Genomic DNA, 6,000 nt, shown 5'->3' with positions numbered 1-6,000 from the left:
AAGAAAATCATGCATAACAAATCATCTGGAGTTTTTTGAGCATGTTACTAGTAACTATTACTAGATAAGGGAGAAGCAGTAGATGTGGAGTAGTTGAACTTTCAGATTTGGAAGTGCTGATGTTGGACTGGGATGTACAAAGTTTAAAATCATACAACACCAGATTATAGTCCTACAGGTTTATTTGGAAGCACTAGCTTTCACCAGGTGGTTGTGGAGCATAAGATCATAGGACACAGAATTAATAGCAAAAGTTTACACTGTGATGCAACTGAAATGATATATTGAAAAAGACCTGGATAATTTGTTAAGTCTCTCATCTTTTAGAATGACCATGATGGCTTCAGTTCTTTCATATGTAAATCCCAGAACTTTTTTAAAAATTACATTCTTGAATGAACTTTATCAATAGGTGCCATGTCATCTCAGATAATGCATTGAAGATGTGAAGTGCCCTGTGTGAGGTTGTCTGTGCCCCAATGTTCAGACTGATTCTGTAAATCCTTTTTTTAGAAATAGAATCTTACATGGATTCATGCAGTTTTTGAGCAAAATAAAATGGAATTCTGCAAGTACAAATTCACCCCACAAACATGTGTGTGCGTGTGCATTTGGGTGTGTGCATTTGGGGGTTTATGAGCGTCTGTGAGAGAGTGTGTGTTTGTGTATGTGTGAGTGTGAGTGTAAAAGGATATAAGTCTGTGAGAGGGTGCGTGTGGGCCAGACCGAGCAGAGGCTATGGCTGAATGGACACTGCACAACAATCAACAGTCAGGAGTATTTCCTCGCAGTCGTAGAACACTTCAGCGGTCCAGGACATTCCACCTTGGACCTTCAGGTGACCATCTCCAAGGCACAAAGCAAAGTAGCCGAGCAGAGGCTGATAGCTAAGTTCGGTACCCATGGGGATGGCCTCAACTGGGACCTTGGGTTCATGTCACACTACAGGTGACGCCACTGCATTACACACACACACACACACACACACATTCTCTCTCTTTCTCTCTCACATACACACACACCTACAGACCCATACACTCACGCAGACCCTCTCTCATATACTCACACATACGCACCCACACTCACACCCACACACACCTTTTCACAGATTTACGCCTGCTTTACACTCACACTGTCATACATACACATGCACATACTCTCTCACAGACATTCATACCCCTCCCCACCTCCACACATACACACACACACAAGTTTGTGGGGTTAATTTGTACTGGCAGAATTATATTTTATTTTGCTCAAAAACTATGTTAATCCATGCATGATTCTGTAATTCCCTTTTTTAGATTAGAATCAATCTGAACATTGGGGCAAAGACAGCCTCACGCAGGACACCTCACTCCTTCAGTGCATTATCTGAGACAACATGGCACCTATTGTCATAGATCACTTGAGAATGTAACTTTTAAAAAAAGTTCTGCGGTTTACATATGAAAGAACTGAAACCATCATGGTCATTCTAAAAGATGAGAGACTTAACAAACAATCCAGGTCTTTTGCAATATATCATTTCAGTTGCATCACAGTGTAAACTTTTGATATAAATTCTGTGTCTTATGACCTTACATTCCACAACCACCTGATGAAGGAGCAGCGCTCAAAAAGTTAATGTTTCTAAATAAACCTGTTGGACTATAACCTGGTGTTGTGATTTTTAACTTTGAATTTTCAGAAGCTTTTTGATCATGTCCTTCATAAGTAGTCAACTGTCAAAGTTAATGTACATATGATGAGAGCCAATACATTTTCATGGATCAAGAACTGGTTCAAGGACTGAAAACAAAGCATGGGAATAAATGTGTCTTTTTTCCGACTGGCAGGAAGTGACTAGTGGGGAACTACAAAGATCAATGCTTGGGTTCAGCTATTGTAGATATAAATAAATGACCTGGATGAGGGAAACAAATGCAATGTTTTCAGATTTGTTGATGATACAAAATGAGGCAAGCTTGCGAGTTGTGAGGAGGATGCAGGGAGGCTTTAAGATAATTTAGGGAAGTTGAGTGAGTGAGCAAACACATAGCTGAGACAGTACAATGTGGCTAAATGAAAAGGTGTACACTCGTCAAGCGAAAAACAGAAAGGCAGAGTATTATTTCATTGGTATATTTTAGGAAGTGAGAATGTATAAAGGGATCTGGGGGTCCTTGTACACTAGTCAGGTGTGCAACAAGCAAATAGAAAGCCAAATAGTATTTTGGCCTTTATTGCAAGAGAAATTAAATTTGGATGGTGGGATGTCTTACTGCGGTTTTACAGGACCTTGGTAAGACCATACCCAGGAGTACTGCACACAGTTTTGGTCTCCCTACCTAAAAAAAAGGATATAGTTGCCATAGAGGGAGTGCAGTGGAAGTTCACCAGGCTGCCTTATAAGGAGAGATTGGTTCGACTTGACCTACATTAGGGATTCTGGATCAGTGGTGCTGGAAGAGCACAGCAGTTCAGGCAGCATCCAATGAGCAGGGAAATCGACATTTCGGGCAAAAGCCCTTCATCAGGAATAAAGGCAGTGAGCTGGAAGCATGGAGAGATAAGCTAGAGGAGGGTGGGGTGGGGAGAGAGTAGCATAGAGTGCAATGAGTGAGTGGGGGAGGAGATGAAGGTGATAGGTCAGGGAGGAGAGGGTGGAGTGGATAGGTGGAAAAGAAGATAGGCAGGTTGGACAAGTCCGGACAAGTCATGGTGACAGTGCTGAGCTGGAAGTTTGAAACTAGGATGAGGTGGGGGAAGGGGAAATGAGGAAGCTGTTGAAGTCCACATTGATGCCTTGGGGGTCTAGAGTCTCAGGATACAGGACTATTTAGGATTGAAATGCAGAAAAGTCTCCTCTTGCAGGGTAGTGAACCTGTTGAATTGCCTGTCACAGAAAGCTGTGGAAGCTAAATCATTGAATATATTCAAAAAAGAGTTGAATGCGTTTTTAGATTTTAAAGGCATCAAGAGAAATGGAGAGAAAGTGGACATGTGACATTGAGAGAGGATCAGCCATGATCCTATTGAATGGTGGAGCAAATTTAATGAGTTGAATGCTCTTAACCTTCTCCTAGTGTCTATGGTTCTTTTTCTGTGAGCTATGGCACCCTACCCACCTGGTACCCTACATACCTGGCACTCTCCCTTTATGAGCTGAAAATGTATTGCTGGAAAAGCGCAGCAGGTCAGGCAGCATCCAAGGAACAGGAGATTTGACATTTCTGGCATAAGCCCTTCTTATCCATTCCTGAAGAAGGGCTTATGCCCGAAACGTCGAATCTCCTGTTCCTTGGATTCTGCCTGACCTGCTGCGCTTTTCCAGCATCACATTTTCAGCTCTGATCTCCAGCATCTGCAGTCCTCACTTTCTCCTCGAAGACTCTCCCTTTGTGAACCTGGCCCCATGCTTACTCAATTTTCTAACCTAACAATTACTTTATATACTTACCATTTGACAGCAGATTAAATTACACAATACAGCAACTGATTGTTATAAAGAGAACGGTCTAGTTTACCTTTCCCCAACAGCTCTGCTCTATAAGGGGCCTGTTAGAAGGAAGCGGAGGGTCCCTGATTGGAATCTCCTATCAGAAATGTGGTGTGCTTTTGTTTGCATAAATAAATGATGTGAGTAGCAATCTGCATGTGGTTGACATTCTCTGGAAAATCCAGCTGAAAGTCTGTACCAGATGATGCCCATCTCCTACAAGGGAGAATCTAGCTAGTTCCCTTGATATTTAATACGTTGTCATTGCTTATTTTCCCACTGTCAACATCCTGAACATTACAAAATATTGAATTGGATTAGCCATTTAATACTTTGGCTACAAGACCAGGTCAGAGGCTATGAATGCTAAGGTGAATACTCACTGCCTGATTTGCCTAAACCTGTACAATATCTAGAAAGCACAGAGAGAAAATGCTGAAAAATCTCAGCAGTCTGGCAGCATCTGTAAGGAGAGAAAAGAGCTGATGTTTCGAGTCTAACTGACCCTTTGTCAAAGCTAAAAAAAAAGGGAGAAATAGCAAGGTATTTATACTAGGCTGAGAGAAGGTGAGTCATGGCTCCAGAAGCAAAGGTAGCAATAAAGCGATGATAATGACAGTGCATAGAGAGATTATAGGGAGATTAGGAGCTGTGAATGACCAAGGCTGAAGCCAGTGCTATGTGACAAAATATGTGGGGGATGGGTGAAGCAAAGGCAAAAGGAAAACAGGGGAGAAGGGTAGCAAAGGGGGAAGAGGAGAGGAAAAAGGTGATGAGAGAGTGGGGAACGAGAGAAAGAGGTACAGAACAGAGGTACAGAAGAGGTACAAAATCAAGAAATAAGAAGTACAGAACAGTGAAAAAAAAATAAAGAAAAGAAGATAAATAAAATAAATGAAATAAAATTACGGAGCAAAATGAAAACAGAGGGGTCAAGATGGGATAATCATCTGAAGTTGTTGAATTCAATATTGAGACCGGCAGGCTGTAATGTGCCTAGTCGGGGGATGAGATGCTGTTCCTCCAGTTTGCGTTGAGCTTCACTGGAACATTGCAGCAGGCCAAGGACAGGCGTGTGGGCCATAGGAGCAGGATTGTGTGTTGATGTGGCAAGCCACGGGAAGGTCCAGGACCTGATTGCGTACAGACCGAAGGGGCTCAGCAAAGCGATCACCCAGTCAGTGTTTTATGTGTCCGATGTAGAGGAGACCACATTGGGAGCAACGAATGCAATAGACCAAATTGAAAGAGGTACAAGTGAAACGCTGCTTAATCTGAAATGAGTGTTTGGGGTCTTGGATGGTGAGCATGGAAGAGGTAAAGGGGCAGGTGTTGCATCTTCTGCGATTGCATGGGAAGGTGTCGTGTGTGATGGGAGAGGTGTTAGGTGTGATGGAGGAGTGGGCTAGGTTGTCCTGGAGGGAGGGAATGATCTCTGCTGAATGTAGACAGAGGGAGGGAAGGCTGGGGGAAGGCTCCTTCACCTCCGCCGCATTTGTTCCGATGAGGCCACTTTCCAAAGTGGTGCTCTTAATATGTTCTCCTTCTTCTCCAACCGTGGCTTCCCACCTACAGTTGTTGATAGGCTTCTCGACAGCGTGCGTTCCATCTCCCGCGCCATGACCCTCAACCCCTCCCTCCCCTCCCAGAACAAGGATAGGGTCCCTCTTGTTCTCACTTTTCACCCCACCAGCCTTCACATGCAAAGAATAAACCTCTGCCATTTTCGCCACCTCCAACGCGATGCCACCACTAAACACATCTTCCCTTCCCTCCTTCTGTCTGTATTCCACAGAGATCATTCCCTCCCTCCAGGACAACCTAGCCCACTCCTCCATCACACCTAACACCTCTCCCATCACACACGGCACCATCCACTCTCATCCAATATCCAGAATCTGGATTTTCAGCATCTGCAGTCATTGTTTTTACCTAATATGTTGAAGGTGTTAGCCCTCTGTGTTCTCTATCTATGCCATGATGTTTAGATTGATTCTAATCTAAAAAGTGAGATAACGGAGTTTTACATGAATTCATGCAGTTTTTGAGCTCAGAGTTCTACATGATTGCATGCAGTTTTTGAACAAAGTACAATGTAACCCTGCAGTGGGTGGCACGGTGGCACAGTGGTTAGCACTGCTACATCAAGCGCTAGAGACCCGGGTTCAATTCCCGCCTCAGGCGACTCTCTGTATGGAGTTTGCACATTCTCCTCATGTCTGCGTGGCTTTCCTCCGGGTGCTCCGGTTTCCTCCCACAGTCACAAGGATATGCAGGTCAGGTGAATTGACTATGCTAAATTGCCCATAGTGTTAGGTGAAGGGGTAAATATAGGGGTATGGGTGGGTTGCGCTTCAGCAGGTCGGTGTGGACTTGTTGGGCCAAAGGGCCTGTTTCCACACTGTAAGTAATTTAATCTAAAAAAAATGTGTGCATGTGGGTCTTTGTCTGTCTGTCTGGGTTGGGGGTTGTGAGTGTGAGAAAGTGTATGTGTGTGTGTGTAGTGAGTGCAGAGTGTC

The sequence above is a fragment of the Hemiscyllium ocellatum genome, chromosome 3 (genome assembly GCF_020745735.1).
Source record: "Hemiscyllium ocellatum isolate sHemOce1 chromosome 3, sHemOce1.pat.X.cur, whole genome shotgun sequence".
NCBI classification, from domain to species: domain Eukaryota; kingdom Metazoa; phylum Chordata; class Chondrichthyes; order Orectolobiformes; family Hemiscylliidae; genus Hemiscyllium; species Hemiscyllium ocellatum.
The sequence above is the reverse complement of the archived record's forward strand: the minus strand, read 5'-3'. Positions refer to the sequence as shown.